The sequence below is a fragment of the Cupressus sempervirens genome, chromosome 4, assembly GCF_028749045.1.
Source record: "Cupressus sempervirens isolate cs-2001-9-10 chromosome 4, ASM2874904v1, whole genome shotgun sequence".
NCBI classification, from domain to species: domain Eukaryota; kingdom Viridiplantae; phylum Streptophyta; class Pinopsida; order Cupressales; family Cupressaceae; genus Cupressus; species Cupressus sempervirens.
In genome coordinates, this window is record NC_143121.1 from 840,399,615 (window position 1) to 840,417,331 (window position 17,717).

Below are 17,717 nucleotides of genomic sequence, written 5' to 3' on the forward strand. Positions count from 1 at the left end.
CGCAACACTTCATGGCTATGATCCTTTACAAAAGTCACAACACTTCATAACTAAAATCATTTGAAAAAGTCTCTATACTTTATAATCACAATATTTTTGAAGAGTCATAACTATTTATAATGATGACCCTTTTGAAGGTTCGCATCCTTTCAATACCATCAATACCTTTCAAAAAGTCACTTCCTTATTTTCTTCATATGACTTTCCTCTTCCATTTTTCCTTTTTGAACTTGTATCTTCTTCTCTTATTTTTTCCTTCTCTAAAATAAATTCTCCTCCATTTTATATTTTAATTTTAAGGAATCATGTGTATTAGTTAAATATCTCTTGACTTTTCATTAGATTTAGTTACTTTATATTATTTAGTATTATATTATTTATTTACTTACTTATTTTTAATATTATTTGTTATTAAATTATATTTAGAAAGTTAACATACTTTCTACAACATTGTCTCTTGTATTTAATTTAATTTCTTTATTTACTTATTAAATTTTTATTATTATTTTAAATTATTTAAAATATCATACTAAATATTATTTCATCGATAATTTAGATTACATAATTATTATTTCTTATTTTTATATTTTAGTATTAGTTTTGATATAACTTTATTATTAGTATTTATTCAATAACATTGTACTATCTAATTATTATTAAAATTCTATCTTAAAATGAGGATATGATAGGTAGTTTTTGAACCTACCTTGTAAGTTCAAAGTAGAAGGGTACTATAAATTTATAATGGAGCTCATGTTGAGTAGGGGGTTTGATTTGAAACCTCCTAAGGGTGTAGAGTTTTAAGGATTGAAAAAACCCTAATAGGTCCTAGAGAAGACCTTGTGAATATCTTAGTGAAGCTCGTGTAAAGAGCCTATTAGAGTAAAAGGTTAATTTAATTTAATTTATTAAATTACCTTTATTTCCTTCTTAAGATTTCACTTTATGCACCTTACATTTCTATTTAATAATTAATTAGTAGTTATTAAATGTCATTTACCTTTTAGGGTTTCTCTTTGAAGTTTTTGATCTCCTTCTATAAGAATTGATCTTTTGTAATTATCTCTTATCTCTTCAGTTTGATAATATAGTTCTCATATTTTCAGAGCAAAACTCTTGTCTCTTCTTTGCTTTTTCTTTTCTATGACAAGTTCTTGCATGCATGTCTTCTTTAGGTTTTGTGGATATGTATTGTGTATTGCTCAAATCCTTCATGGTATCAAAGTTGGATCTATTGTAGCTTGTTCAATATTTGGAGAAAAAAGAAGAACGAGGGTTTGATAGAACAAATCTAGCATTTTTTAGGTATTTTCTGTGAAAATAGGGAGTCTCTAATTTTTAGAGCACTTTGAGGCCAAATAAACCTCGTGATTGGATTCAAAAGGTGTCAAAACTCTCATTTTCATATAAAATTTATCCAATTTAGACATAGCTGAAATTTGATGCAAAATAACATTGCTTTCAGATTGGGCACATTTCCCAAGGTAGTGATTTTATGATTGTCAGCATGTAAATCTTGATTTTCTAGTTTAAAAATCAAGATTTTTGGCATGTTTCCCAAGGCAGCGATTTTCTAACTTTTGGTACACAAATCAAGATTTTCAGTTTAAAAAATGGGATTTTTTGCATGCGGATCAAGATATTTTGACTCAAAAATTGAGATTTTTTGGCATGGAAATCAAGATTTTTTGGACATAAATTGAGGTGTTTTGCATAATAATTAATACATTTTAGCATGGATCTAGAGCCATTTGGTACCTATTTTTCGCTCAAAGTCAGATAATGGTTTATATCTTCTAAGGGGTGTAACTTACTTGTGTTAGCTCCGTTTCTTTGATCTGAAAGAAGTACCAAAAATATCTTCTCGAGCCCTCTCTAGATTCTTTGTTATCTTCATTAGAATTGCTCAAAGGTATATGTGATTCTCAAAATAAATCTTTTTCGCTATGTTCTTATTTACGCATTCCTACTAGTAGTTGGGGTTTAAGTTTTTGCATTGTGGGGGATGTTTTGTATTATTGTTTTTGTTATTTACATAAGTAAACTAGAACTTTTTCAAAAATGATCCAACACCTTCTAAAATAATGGCTGATACCTCTTCTCGTCTAGAGCTTCTAGCCCCTCATAACTATCATACATGGAAGACCTTGATGACAAAGTTTCTCCAATCAGAAGAGTTGTAGTCTTATTTAGATGCAGTATGGTCAGTTTTATAGAGGCATTTTGAGATCATGCAACATAGAAACAAGATGGATGAGGCAATGGGGTTGAATAATTTATAGGTATCTAACAATCTATAGTTTCATCTTGATGGGTACAATACTCATCTAGCTATGTGGACCAAGCTTGAAGGCTAGTTTGGTACAATGAATGAGTTTAGAGAACTTCAAATCGAGGCAGAGCTTACCTCTATTGTACCAAACTCTTTTCCTTCCATTGAAAATTTCTTGATGATGTTCAATCAATATAGATCTTTATTGCAAATTTGTGAGAAGACCAAGACTGACTCTGAGTGCATTTACCTGATTCCTTCTAAGCTTCATGGAAACTTTCAGATTTTTGCTTCTACCTTCTATTCTGCGAAAAATACTTTGGGTAATAGATTTACCATGCCATCCTTTGAGGTTTTTTATGATCGTTCAACTCAAGAGAAAGCTAAGCTCTCTTAGTTATATTCTCTCATAGGCTTACAGACTTATGCATTAGTAGCTTGGCCATCTTCAGGGATGAAAGAGAGGACACAAAAATCTCATTCTATGGAGTCTCAAATTAATTCTAGCACTGATCAAGGCACAACCCAACACAAAATGAACACAACAGAAAAATGTTTATATTATTATCATAAGTGATATGCAATTATATTTAGTACAACAAAAATAGACTCAATGACATGCTCTAAAGGTTTACAATGTTGTCTTATTCTGGACACTACTACATTCTACCAAAAATTTTGACCATCAACTAAAAATGTTTAGGTTGGTCGAAATGTAAAAAGAAAATTTTTTTTTTTTTACATCTAAGCCTGTGTTGGTCGAAATTTTGACCAACACATGTGTTGGTCGAGATTTCGACCAACACAGGGCTTACCTGTAAAAAATAAAAACATTTCCTGTTTGTTGTTTTTCGCGCGCGTGGGATCATTTACATTTTGTTGGAGTTGGAAACTTTGATGGAGTGGTAGATCGTTTGGAGCGAATATATAGGGAAAGTAAGCGAAAGTAAGAGGAACTTTTCATCTGCTGTGTTGTGATTTGGAAAAATTTGTGGAATGAAATGTGGGGTTATAGATTTATAGAGACATAGAAGGTTTAGAAGATGGCAATTGCAGACCAAAATTCATAGGTTGTTGATAGGAGTTGATATTGTTGGCTTTGGCTTTTGAAATATCTTATAGTAGCAAATGGTAGCTTACAACGTTTGTCAGTGTTGCAGATTTGATGCTTGAATAATTAGTGGCAAAAGCCTGTTTAAATTTAAAGTTTTTTGATTTGAAGGAGGTAGTTTGAGGTGTTTTGATTTACTGTACACAACAATCCATGGTTTAGAGCTGTGATTTGAATCATATAGTTTTTGAGAAATGGCTTGTACAACGTAAGGGTTACCGTAAGGTTTTACGAGCTTTGAGCCATAAGGTTTTGGGAGCTTTAATCCTCTGAAATTTTAGAGTTATGGCAAAGCTTACGATTGTAGACAAAATAAAATAGCACAACAATGATAGACATTTGAGAAATCAGCAATTTTTACAGGTGAGGCTCGACCATCTGAAGCCGGACGATTGTATATTTTTTCATTGCATTGAAAAAATGAGTCTACAATCGACGGCAAGGCAAGGCCACAGGTTGTCATGCCATTTTTCCAACAGAATCAATTTCTTCTAGGCAAGAATTACGATCATTGTTCACTTCTTGCCAAGCATTGTATCGAGCCAACGGATTCATCATGGACTCGAGCAAATTGGCAACAGCAACAACAACAATAGCAACAATTGAATCGCTCAACTTTTGAAGGTTTTAGGGCTAATTGGAGCCCTAATTTGTGGGAATGGGACAATGTCATGTTTTTGGCAAAACCTATCCAATCCAACAGCCCCAAATCACAAGTTGCCCCTTCGGAGGTCTTATGACTAGGACTTAGCGATGATACAGGCTTGGATCTAGGAAACAATGGCTCTTCATCTCCAGAGCAAAAAAGGAAGATGGAAGAAGCCACAAAACCCTTGTTTCCTAGAAAAGATTCATCAAAAGAAGATGATGTTGATGGGAACCTGGCCTTGAAGCTTGGAGTGAGTTTTTACTCCTATGCTAATGATGCAAGCTTGTCCAGGCAGACCAAGCACGTAAGATCAAGCTCTCCAGGTAGTTCTTATCCTATGTGTCAAGTAGATGATTGCCACGTTGATCTTACTACTGCTAAGGACTACCACAGGCACCATAAGGTCTGTGAGGCCCATTCCAAGGCCTCAAAAGCTCTTGTTGGTAATCTCATGCAACAGTTTTGCTAGCAGTGCAGTAGGTTGGAAGAATTTGCATATGATTATATATTTCCAAAATTTTCATTTGGACTTTTGAATTTCCATCATGAGAAACTAAATCCCATTTTTTCAAAATATGATTGATTAATAGATAGTAGAGATGGGATTTGAATTCTTTCTATCAAAATGCTCTTCAGTTTACAAAAATTCCGTGTGTGATTGTCATCCCCTACGTTTTACTAGTTTCAGATGTTTGTTAATGATTTGTCACGATTGTGTGTAGCTTTGAAAGTTATTTTCTCTCATTCATTTTCTTTCTAGGGTTTGATTTTATGAAAGTCCTCTAGCTTATGAATGTCTGACCTGTTCAGATTTCATCCACTTCCAGAATTTGATGAGGGAAAAAGAAGCTATAGAAGAAGACTTGTAGGGCATAACAGGCAGAGGCAAAAGACACAGCCTGAGGATGCATTGTCCAGGGGGCTGTTAGTTGCTACTTCTGCTACATAGGATAATGGTGGCTTAGGAAATTTGAACATCGTGAACCTTCTCAGCATCCTATCATGGCTTCAAGGTGAGGGCTATTGTTGACTTATTTTTCTCAAAATGTCAACTTTTGAAGTACTTTATATTGATTTTAATTTAAAATTAATTTCCACGGAATAATTCTACAGTGGGAAAGCTATACTCCAACAGAGATCAGTTAGTTCAGTTATTGAACAAGATTATCTCAATTTCTTCTTCCTCAAAAAAAACGGTTGGGTCTTCTTTGGGTTTTGATCTTAACATTTCTCAAGGCATGCAACAAGTCCCTAGGCTAGATGATCCCAAGGAAAATGGCCATCAATCCTCTTCACCCACTACTATAGAAGCAATGGCAATCCTTTCAGGTTTGACAGGTTCTTCACCTGAAGCCCTCACTACCATTCTGAGTAACACCCTCTCTGTTGAGCTTGCAACTAGTTTCAAAGCAATGCCTTCACCCCCTACTCCAGTGGCTTCTACAAAAACTCAAGACAAAAATTTATAAGCTCAGAAGTCTAACATTTTATTTGGTTCCACAAAGATCAATTCAAGTCCTTCTGATAGGGTTTCTGAGCATGTTTTCCCACGCTCGATGCCATTGTAGCTATTCAATCCTTCTGATAGGATCAACCCTACTCTAAACATCGTTGCCAAAAAATATTTTTCTTCTGATAGTAGCAATCCTACTGACAAAATATCTTCATCTTCCTCAACCCCTCTTGTGCATAAATTGTTTCCTTTGCATGCCTAACAAGAAGGCAAAGAGAATGATAGCATTTCCATCTACAAGGATGATAATCTAGCTCTAGATGCAAGCCCCAGCAATGATGGGTGCTCGCCATACAACCTTCCAAAGGTTGGTAATAGGAGGCCTCACCAAAATTTAGTGTCAAGCTCACCATTTCAAGGTGGAGGTTCCAGGTCTCCTCCACCAATGGCTTGTTATACCTCATCCTCTTTTGGATCAGATTTATCTCCTGTAAGCTCTAATTCTGATTCACAGGTATACTATCCTACTGCTTATCCTCAATTTGATATTTGCAAGTGTTAAAAAGGATAGCCCTTGTATTTTTTCAATTTTTTGTGCACTTAGAATGGAGATATTGTTGGACAAACTGTCATTACATAGTATTCTTGAATATTATGATAGGAAAGAATAGGGCAGATTATTTTCAACCTATTTGACAAAGATCCAAGTAATTTACCTTTGACATTGTGCTCACAGGTAAATATACTAGTATTAGTCTATTAGTATTTTCCTGATGCTTATAGAGACGAAAAAATTCAAGTTATAATATAATTGAATGAATTTTTATTACAGATTCTAGAGTGGCTTTCCAATAGCCCTTCTGACATGGAGAGTTACATAAAGCCTAGATGTGTGATGCTTTCCATATTTGTCTCAATGCCATCTTCCAGCTGGGACTGTGTATGTATCAATCAATTCTTGTTTAGTTCCTATGATATGTCTCTGTCTCCCACCCAAAAAGATTAAAAAGTAGATTAAAAAGTTAATGAGGAAGAGTACATGTTGCCAATGGATATTCCGCTAGCTTAAAACCCATTGTTTAATCAGTTCTTATAAGAGTGTTAAAATTCTATTTTAAAGTCCTCATAATAAAGATTCATGCCTCTTTACTACTTCTTGTGCATGAGTTAAAAGACAATTGGTTGTAAGTCCCCTGTTAAATCTTCACGGTATACAATTGTTACTTAGCTATGTTCCATCTCACTTGTTTTATGGCTTACTGAAGTTTAAGGGCGATGTTTATTAAAGTAATTTAGATACACATTTCATTGTTTCAATGTATTTATTAATTAATTTGAAATCTAAATAATGTAAATTTTTGAGTTTTAATTAATGAATTTGGTCAATTGTAAATTCTTTCAAGATTCTTTACTACTGTTGTTTCTTTACATTCAGTTGAAGTTTTAATATTTTGGAACTAAAATTTCACAGAATTCTTACTTAAAATACCGTTATAGGGATTTATCTTGTTTATTTTTTCACCTTTTCAATATTTCTTTCTTAGATCTGTTGATTATTGGCATAGATCATTCTTCTAAAATAATCTTTTCCTCAGGCTTGACACCCATGACCTAGAATGAAAATTACAAATTGCAATAGATATTGCAAGGGGTATAGAATATATACATGATGAGACTCAATTGAGTTATGTTCATTGTGATATCAACAGTACTAGTATGCTTCTTGAGGATGATGTACAGGGAAAAGTACAATCCAAAACTATTTTTCTTTTCTTTTATCATGAATATGCATTTATTTTTTAATGAACTATTCTACTTGTTTCCATGACTGCATGATTTGTAGGTTGGAGAATTCGGATTATCATTGCTTTTGGAAATAATAGGAAGTGGGTGTAAAGTGACAAGTGATATAACAAGCTTACATTTATGGCTCCTAAGTATGTCTCATCTTTCTCTCTGCAAGCAACAGTGAAATTTGTGTCATTAAATGTATAAGTATCATACAAATGGTCTTGATCTCTAAATTATAATTGATCGACAAATATTACCAATAGTCCCACAAATTCTTGGGACATTAACTCAATGAGTTCATAATCTAGAACATATTTCAAACTACCCCTTGACATAGAGTAACCATTTCCCTCACAAACTCTAGGTTTGTAAGTAATGATTGCTTTTGCCAGTTTCACCCTCACTAGGAAATCTAAAGCTTTGATTGTTAGGAGCACAACTAATAACAATGTCCTCCTTTTATAATATCAAGGGTTTTCCTTGGCCCTAGTTTAGTTTGTTTGGTTAGATTTTTTTAAAATAGATATGAAGTTGTGAGGTCTAGTCTCCTTCCACCCCGTGTAGTACTGGTGGGTGTGTCACACCAGTATTATCGATCATGTTAAAAAGTTTAACCAATATACTTACCTAATTTGTATTGTCCATCAAAAAGAAATTATTGCCCTTACTCTTTTCTATCATGGAGATAACATATACGGAGGACATTCTTGTAATTGTTAGTGTTATTGAAGCTACAAAATGTCAATTGATGGGCCTTAGGCTAAGACCCCTTTATCTTCTAATCGAGTATTCACTTTACATGACCAGTGTCATCTAAATCATCAAAAATAAGTTCACATAGTAAAGAATTAATTTTCTACAGGCAACTGCACATGGATTGCCTATGGTAGCCACAGAGAAGGGAAGACTTATTGATATTCATCGGGTATAGTCTATATCTAAGAATTTTAGCTCAAAAATTTGTAATAGATTTTTCATATAATAAATTAGTGTTTGATGAATTTCAATAACTCACTAGTACATTTGACCCCATTTTTAGACCAAAATTTGCGACCATCTATTGAAATGTTTTAGATTAGTTAGAATATGGAAGGAAATATATCTTTTTTTTAAATACATGCTCGTGTTGGTTGAAATTTTGACCATCACGAGCTTAACATGCCCGTGGTGGTCAAAATTTAGACCAACATGAGCTTACCATGTTCTAATGAAAAAGGGTTTTGGCTTGTTATGTTTAACACAGAGTGCACGCAAGAGCTACACAAGCACAAGATTTGGTGAATGTGATCGACTGTATTTTGGGGCTCTTAGCATGTGAATGAAGGCCATTAATGTTCAAATGACGGCGAATGGAAATGAGTTTGTTTTCTCACACTTGCAGATGGATATGTGGATTTCAGATTTCAAAGTGGTGATTTTTGTGCAGAGCATTTATGATCGATTCCCATCTTGACAGTATGGAATCACGAGGTTATGGATATCAAGAAATCTATCATGCAAAGGAGTTTGAGGTTCCTTGAGAGGCTTATGAGTTTCGTGGAGAATGGATTTCTAACTAAAATTATTGTGGTTAGAGTTGGAGATGGAGGATGCAAGAACACTACCACTAGCGAAGATGGGATTTTGCCAGCCACTAGGGTGTGATGAATCTGGTCCTTCCTTAGCTCATTAGGGACCACAGTAACCCTAATCTCTTTATTTTTCTAGTTAGAATTAGTAAATACTTTGTTTAAAGGTTTAAGCATGGATTTTCATTAGTCACTTTGAAAGTTTTGAAGTGTAGTTAAACAAGGATATGAAAACATTACATTCTGCTGCAAAATCTGGGATTCAATAGTAGATAGAGTAAAATTATTTTTCTGTATTATTGTTTTTAGGCCTTGATGATAAACTCTGCAATTTGAATAGCAAAAACAAGGTTATTATAAAACCAAAAGGCAAGTGATTCTTAGGTCTATTCTATATATATTTCTTATTTTGTGGGGGTGGGTAGTCAGTGTTTAGGACATGTTGATTATTTATTGACTGATTGATCATTCTCTATTGAAGATAGTCTACAAAACTCATGCATATCTTTAATTTTCACTTTTAAAATCAATACAAAGCTTCTTAACTTTGCCGTCTTATCAATCCAAACCAAACAAGAAAAAACCCAAAATAGAAAATATTCATTTAGCAAATGACTTATACGTAATGATTTACAAGGTCTGATGTTGAATTTAGAATATGTGATAGATAAGTTGAAAACAAGGCAGATGGCATGACCTTTTACTTTCAATCCGTCAAGTCAATTCAAATTTCATTCTCTACTCTTCTATTTTTGCTTCTTTTATTCGCTTGGTTGACATTGATATCCCCTGTTACTGTCATCTCCATCAGTGCTATGAGCTTTTATGCTACCTCCAGAGCCTTGCTTACCTTGTCTTCCTGGAATTCTCTTGCCCACTTGTTGGAGTGTTTTATCAAAAAATCTGGTAATTGCTTAACACAGCCCTGAATAAGCTCTCTAAAGAAATCGATCATATCATTTCCCAAGCCAGTGATTACAATGTTACCGTCCTTAGAATTATTATCATTTTCCAATTCAGAGATGTAAGAATCTAAGAGAGGGATGTAGACAAAATGTCGGCTCTTGTTTAGTGCATGGTTCTTATAGTATCCATACTTTTCTTTTTCATCTCTCCAGAGGAACATAGTTGTTATTGCAATTGGGACAAATAATAGTAAGTATAGTATCATTATTGCAATTATGATCATGCAAATTAGAAGTAGGACTCCAAGGCATCCGACCACATACCCAAGACACACTACAAGACAGTCAACCACATATCCATCTACACCGGTCAGTGATTCAATCACAGGCTCCTACGATTCATTCACAAGCTCCTGTGATTCATTTGCAGGCTCCTACGACTCATTTGGAGGCTCCTGCAATTCATTCGCATGCTCCCATTTCTGCTCCCATTCTTGCAACCATTCATCTAGGAATTTCCACACTTTTGGAATCAAGATGAACGGCCAAATGAATGTGAGAAATCTGATAATATTGATGGGCAAACTTTACATTTAATAATTAGAACATGTATCATCCAGAGGGGAATAAATTATTATGCCCTATCTCTGGGATTTGGAGGATTTTTCCTTTGTTGTTGTTTGCCTATTTTCAATCTGTGTAATATTTACTGATTCTTTGAAATTGGTGTGCCATGAGTCTTTGGTAGACCGAAGGACCTACTTTGCAATCATTTATTAACATTATTTTTGCCTTTATTCCAAAACACATCTTTAAACTTTAAGAAAAATTTCAAAATTATCATAAAGAAAAGAAAAATCCTAGACACTTTCTCCTTCGACCTGATTTTTAAAGAAGAAAGCTCATATTTATAAAATTTTAATCTAATCTAATTGGCTGATTTGATGGTCAACTTTCTTTTCAAAATTCCTAATTATATAAAATAGAATCTTTTTAATATTTCTAATGTAACATAGACTGGAGAGCTAATTAAACTTAAGAAATATGGTCTGTACATAACATACCGACACCATTCCATAGATTGCATATTTTTTATTAATACTCAAATATCATTTTATTTATAGTTAAACCCTTTCTTATCAATCTCTTATTATTTATGAAGTTTCCATCACACTATTCTACTTTTCGCTTGTACAATTTTTTGCTGATCTATCATGGGGCATTGTAGAGTCCTTGTTCGAATATGTTTACTGAGAGAAAATAATGTCGGGAGTTGATATTCATTCAATGTCCTTTATTATTGCAGCTTTGGAGTTGATGAAAATGAACAATGTTGCAATAGTAGGGCCACAATCTTCTGTTATTGCTCATATTGTTTCACATGTAGCTGGTGAACTTCATGTACCAATTCTTTCATTTGGAGCAACAGATCCAACTCTCTCATCATATCAGTATCCATATTTTTTTCGCATGACACATAGTGATATGTATGGAATGATGGCAGTTGCAGTTGTGATTGGTTTCTATGGTTAGAAAGATATTGTGGTTGCATATACAGATAATGATTATGGGAGAAATGGAGTAGCTTCTTTGAATGATGTGCTAGAAGATGTAAATTCTAAGATTGTTAACAAAATACCATTTCCTCCTAGAGTCAGTAAAAATGATATTGGAAGTGTGTTGGTGTAGTTAGCTTTGATGGAGTCAAGGGTATTTGTTGTGCATATAGATCCAAACACAAGTATTGATCTATTCTCTGAGGCATTGTACCTTGGAATGTTGAACAGTACCTATGTTTGGATAGTCATAGATTGGCTCTCTTCCCTTCTAGACTTTGATGGACTTAACTATGAAACCATGAATTCACTCCAAGGAGTCCTTGCTATATGCAGGCATATTCCAATTTCAAATAAGGAGAATGCTTTTAAAGTAAGGTGGAACAATCTTTACAAAACTAAGATAATTGATTTCCAGTTGAATGCATTTGGACTATATGCTTATGATGTAATCTGGACAATTGCCCATTCAATTGACAATTTCTTGAGGAAAGGAGGAAAATTTCATTTTACAGGTTATCCTCAGCTGTCCAATTTAAGTGGAAATGAAATAGAATTAGTAGAGTTAAAGGTGTTTGTAGGAGGATCACAGTCGTGGAATATATTGCTACAAACAAATTTCACTGGCTTAACTGGTCCTGTGAAATTTGATAAAACTAGAAATTTGCTTGGTTCTACTTTTCAAATCATCAGTATAGTTGGAACAAGATTTCGCAAGGTAAGTTCTTGGGCAAATCAATCTGGCTTGTCTATTATTCCTCCAAAAATCAAAGTTGCCAAGTCACACATCTGGAAAACTGTGGGTCAAAAAATGATTGATATAGTATGGCTAGGTCAAGACAAACTAATACCACTTGGGTGGGTATTTCCTAATAATAGAAAGCATCTTTTGATTGTTGTGCCCAAAAAGGTTGGGTTTCAAGAGCTTGAGCATACAGTGGAAGGTAACACTGACATGATGAAGGACTTCGTGATTGATGTGTTTTTTGCTAGAGTGGCCTTGTTACCTTATGCCCTTCCTTACAAATTTGAACCATTTGGAAATGGGAAATCAAACCCCAATTATGATGGGCTTGTACAACAGGTTGCCTCAAAGGTTGGTATATACTATATATAGAATTATTCTTATATCTACTACTATACTTTAAGATAATCATCTACAGGTTATAGCCCTCATAAAATTCTCACATTGCATTTTTTGGTGCACTAGAGTTAATTTGCATATGCATACTAGGGTTATCTTTTTATAACTGCAGTAGTGCAGAGATTTGATGCAGCGGTTGGGGACATCTTAATCATAACCAATCGGTCAAAGATTGCGGACCTCACCCAGCCTTACATACAAGCAGGACTTGCTATGGCTACCTCTCTCTGGAAGGTCAATCCAAGTGGCACTTGGGCTTTTCTACAACCATTCACATTAGGAATGTGGTGTACAACTGCTACATTCTTTCTTCTCATGGGAGTTGTTTTATGGACTTTAGAGGATAAATCAAATCGTGATTTTCAAGGACATCCAAAGGAGCAAGCCCTTACTATTCTTTGGTATGTGATATTTCTTGGTTTCTATTTCTTTTAATAAGAAACTTCTTAAGCAATTTGACCCATAGGTTTTACATATATTGTGGAGAATTCATTCCTTGCTTGGTTTGCCCTCAATACTCTGTTTTGGGAAGTAAGTGTAAGATTATAGAATTAATTAATTTTCTATCCAAGATTTTTTTCAATTAAATTGATTACTATCTATTTTTTATATAAAAATTAGTAATCAGGTGAATGAAAATTGACACTCATTACGTTAGTTATTCAAAAAGAAAAAAAGTACATATTTATAGTGTCATGGATGAATGATTTGTTGTGGCAAGGGTAGGAGATGAGTTATTTTAACAAAGAGAGAAGCTAATTCTAGAAGTAGTAGTGGCACTTGATTAGGACAAGTTAGCATCTAATTACCTTTAGTTAAGGAATGATGAGATAGAGGTGACACCTGATTTCCTTTAATCAAGGAAGCACAAATGTGTTAATTAGCTTTCTAGGAGTGAAATGTATTTGCCTAATTAAAATCAATGTAAGAGGTGTAATAAAATTACTTTGGAGTTGGTAGATAGCATTTTTTGGGATTCCATTATGTGAAATGTTTTTGCATCAACATTCTAGATCACACTATGTGATTCATCCTCAGGATGAAAGAGCTGTAGGCGAGAAATGGTTAGATTGAAGACCTAGTGGAGGAAGAGAGTGGAAAATTTTGAACAAGGAAATACAAATAGAAAAAGAAAATCAATGTAATGAAACATAAAAAGCTTTAAAATTATAAGATAAACCTAAGAGCCAAAAATAGAAAGCGAAAAAAAATGAAAGAAATAAATAAGAGAACAATGCTTTTTTTTAAAAACCATGAAAGTAATAATAAAATAAAGAAAACAAGAAGTTTGACCTCATAGATTATACATGGAGGCAAAATTGAGGTCTCAAGGTGTGACAATGCCAACACATTGTTCTGCAAGTTGGCAATCATCTATGCCTATGCCATCCATGATATTAGCGGTAAGAGTGAAAGTGACAAAAGAGGATAGAGAAAGATTAGTTGTGGGGGGAGGCTGTAGAGAAATCATATCTAACACCTATCTTTTTTCTGGGGCTTTGGACATATTTCTCTTCTAGGATTCCTAGAGAGCCTAAAGCATCTAAGGACTAGCTTTTCTCAGTGCATCCTATACCCTAGTATATGACGTCTAGATTTCTTATGCCCTCCAAAATAACTTCAAATTTAAATCCTATGTTAGTGATGAAATGTGATTTCTATTTCCACTCATTACAATTTCATGTCTAATTTTTATCTTTTTTATTATGTCATAAGTTTTCATTTAGCATAATTAGGCTTCTATCTTATATCAGTTTGGTGTATCTGAGTTACCAATGAAGATTTTCCAAACAAAGAAGTTGTTTGATAAACCATAAACTAAGGTTCAAATAGGCACAGAAGCAACTCAGTTGGAGAATGGCCAGGTATTGTGTGATGAGGTTAAGGATGGTGTGATTAATAACAATTTTCTTTCTGAATCCCAACAATGTTCTAGTTTTGTGACTCATGAATTTGAACATTTGGGGGATAGATTGATCAAATTAATGGATTGTGATACAAAGTTTGTAGCTGTGAAAAATTGTTTCCTTACTGGCCTAAATAAAATTGGACTTGGAACTAGTGTTACTGGTATTTATTGAAATTCACATACAAGTAGGCTGGGACAGGCTCGACTGCAGATCTTCAACAAACAGGTTGAGATAACAAGAAATTCTCATGGTAAAGTAAATGTTAAATATGCATGGCATGGGGCATCCGATACAAGTATATCATCATTTATACTACATGGTTTTAGCAATAACACATTAATGAATGGTGGTCCGGCATATGCTGTTGGTGTTTATCTTGCTCTTGAAGATTGCTCCTACCTGAGTTATGAAAGATTATGTTCGAAGATGATGTCTTTGGTGGGGATTTCTTTTAAATGTTTGAATCCCAGAATATTCTTTCCTTTAATACACATATTCTTTATTTAAGAAGGAATGTTTGACTGACTATTATTGCTTATTCTTTAGAGTGTTCCATTTTCAGACTTGGACATTAATGGGGAACAGTATGCTGTGTTGTGCCGAGTTATTTTGGGGAATGTTGAGGAAGTTCCTCTTGGCTCTTTTCAGTTTCATCCGAGTTGTGAAAAGTTTGATTCCAGCATTAACGATATCGCCAATCCAAAGCATTACATTATTTGGAGCACTCACATGAATACACACATTCAGCTAGAATATGTTGTCAATTTTAAGCCTCCTCACGAGTCTCCTGGTATGTTGAATTGTGCTTTTTAATACCATCTCAATTATGCTAAGCGATTTGCAATCTGGACAGTTGTATGTTCTGTTCTTGCACGCTACTGAATGCAAAAAATGCTTAATGGATTGGAATAAATGCTTGTTTTGCTGATTATGGCTGCAAAAATTGAGCTCTCACTTATTTAATGTCGTTGAGTGTTATTAAACGGTATTCAACTTGCACAAACACCTTAGTATTATTAATGACTGCTATATTCTATTGCTGCCTTACTATATCTTGAAGTTGGATCTTAATATTTTTGTCTTTGAGCCACTGATGCTTTCTTCCTCAAGACAGGTGCTGTTATTAAGTTGATATTTAGCTCTATTAGTGGGTTGTGCTCTTCTTTTGGTTTAATTTGAACTCTAATTATGTTATTGGATTAACCTGAGGTGCATGTTTTTTTGTTAAGCAAGCCTATCCATTTTGCTAGATTGAACTAGAGCCTTCATATCAGAAAATATTCAAATCTAGGCTCTAACCCTGTTATGGGAGCTAACTCATCCCCTACTATTAATTTCTTTTGCATATGGTTCTTTCTCTTGTGGGAGCTAATTCATCATTCCCATATTTACAAAGTAAAGGATGTGACAGATTCCAAAATATGTTCTTATTATAGTTCTCATTAATATCTTAGATAACTGGTGAGTTTCAACTGTCACATGACTAATAGGTAGCATTGGCAGTGTCTTCTCAAGAACATTTTCATAGACATGTCATTGAGTCTCAGTGAGGATTTGTGGATTTGAGTCCAGGTTAGGCTTAATGAGTCAGCAGCCTTGACTTAATGAGTTGGCAGATTTTGATTGCAAACATTAGTGAGTCTTGGTAGTCAGATGTAGTCAAAATTGTGAAAAATGAGAAATCCATCTTGAAGTAAGAACAAAAAAACAATATTTTTATCTTACATATATTTTTCAATTGCCCAGTTTGTGCTTAGTTTTGGTGCCAAAGCTGAGTCTGAAGTAGCAATGGCTTGCCAAGTCTGTGCTGAGTCCAAGTCCCGACACTATGATTCAGATAGTTTTATTTTTGTGATATTTCAACTGCATGTAATATTTATTGTTTGTGTCATCTTTCAGTAACCTATTTCCCATGAGAATTGATTTGATTAAATAAGGCATAATGTGTTAGGTTATTGGGTTTCTCAGCGAGAGTTAGTTCGTACAATGTAGCCAATACAAGCCACACAATGTTACAGCATTATGTACTACCAATTGCATATTCCCTAGATGTGGAGAGCATGCTGGAGTAGTCTCCTATAGGTGTCAAACATGTTGGTTGGTTGCTATCTCGGGAGCTTAGCAATACAAACCACGGTAGCTGCCTCCATAATTGCATAATAACAGTAAGATTAATAAGATTACTTTCCCACAATGAATGGGTTTATACCTATGTGAATTTGTAAAAAATGGTATCTCAGAAATGTTCGTGAATTTTTCATACAGCATATTGTATTTACTTGTAAGGATTCAGGAGGATATCTTTTCCTTCCTTGCCATGTCATCAAAGAAATCAACAGTGAAGTGTTCTCAATTTGATAAAATTTGGGTGAATGAGAGTAAGTTCCTATTCATTTTCTATTGTAAATTTTATTTGTGAAGGGAAAACAATAAATATACATGTTTGTTGGTGTTGTGGCTTGGGATGACTGTACTTATGATGTTAATTGTCATTCTCTTGTTATCTAGGGAATAACAATAAGCAGAAGTACGCTTTTTGGAGGCCCCAAGTTCCACCTGGCTTTGCAATTTTAGGCGACTACCTGACACCACTGTGAGCTCCTTTTTCTCTATATGTTAAAAAGTTTTAAATTTTCTATTTTTGGGTTATTCTGCTCCTATATACGTTATGATGCTTTCCATCTGAAAATTCCAGGGATGAACCTCCTTCAAAAGGTGTTCTTGCATTGGACACAAGTAATGGAAATGTAAGGAGACCTATAAGGTTTGAGCTCATTTGGTCATCCTCGAAGGACTCTTTAGAGAGACGAGAAGGTCCTAAAGTTGATATTAGAGAAATTAATATGTGTACAGAATTGGACCAGCGTGTGGATCAAATGGCTTGCAGAGTTTGGATTCCTATTCCACCTCAAGGTTTTGTTGCCCTTGGTTGTGTTGTTTCTACAGGAAGAGAGCAACCCCCATTGTCTTCTGCCCTTTGTGTTTCAACTACTCTATTAACACCTTGTCCACTTAAGGATTGCATATTCTTAGATCCTTCAAAATTGTAAGTTGTTTACGTCTAAGTCAGATATATAGTTTACTATTACCTCACTAAATAGAAATCTCACATAGCATGGTTTTAAATTTTGAATGTTTTCTTGATGGGTATTTCCTTTTTGTTTTTTTGATAGGGATACTGATAGAGAAATGTCATGCCCAAAATACGAAGGCAAAAACACACAATTTTTTTTTTTAAAATAATAATTAAAATGCTCTAAGTCTAATAAGGTTATGATCACAATTAAAGTAATGGTTCTCTACATTTCATCACAAGTTTAAAATTTTGTAGAGGAATACATTGTTAAGATTTTGAAGC

At 34.1% G+C, this 17,717-nt stretch overlaps 1 pseudogene across 1 annotated transcript; it reads left to right on the forward strand.

The window, feature by feature from the left end:
- Positions 1–3,350: 3,350 nt before the first annotated feature.
- On the forward strand, positions 3,351–17,492 carry LOC149564011 (squamosa promoter-binding-like protein 15; annotated as a pseudogene). The gene is made up of 9 exons (XR_016364281.1): positions 3,351–4,336; positions 4,843–5,045; positions 5,128–5,999; positions 6,147–6,221; positions 6,318–6,425; positions 7,329–7,422; positions 14,922–15,149; positions 16,868–16,952; positions 17,055–17,492. The product of XR_016364281.1 is annotated as a squamosa promoter-binding-like protein 15 (transcript).
- Positions 17,493–17,717: the final 225 nt, after the last annotated feature.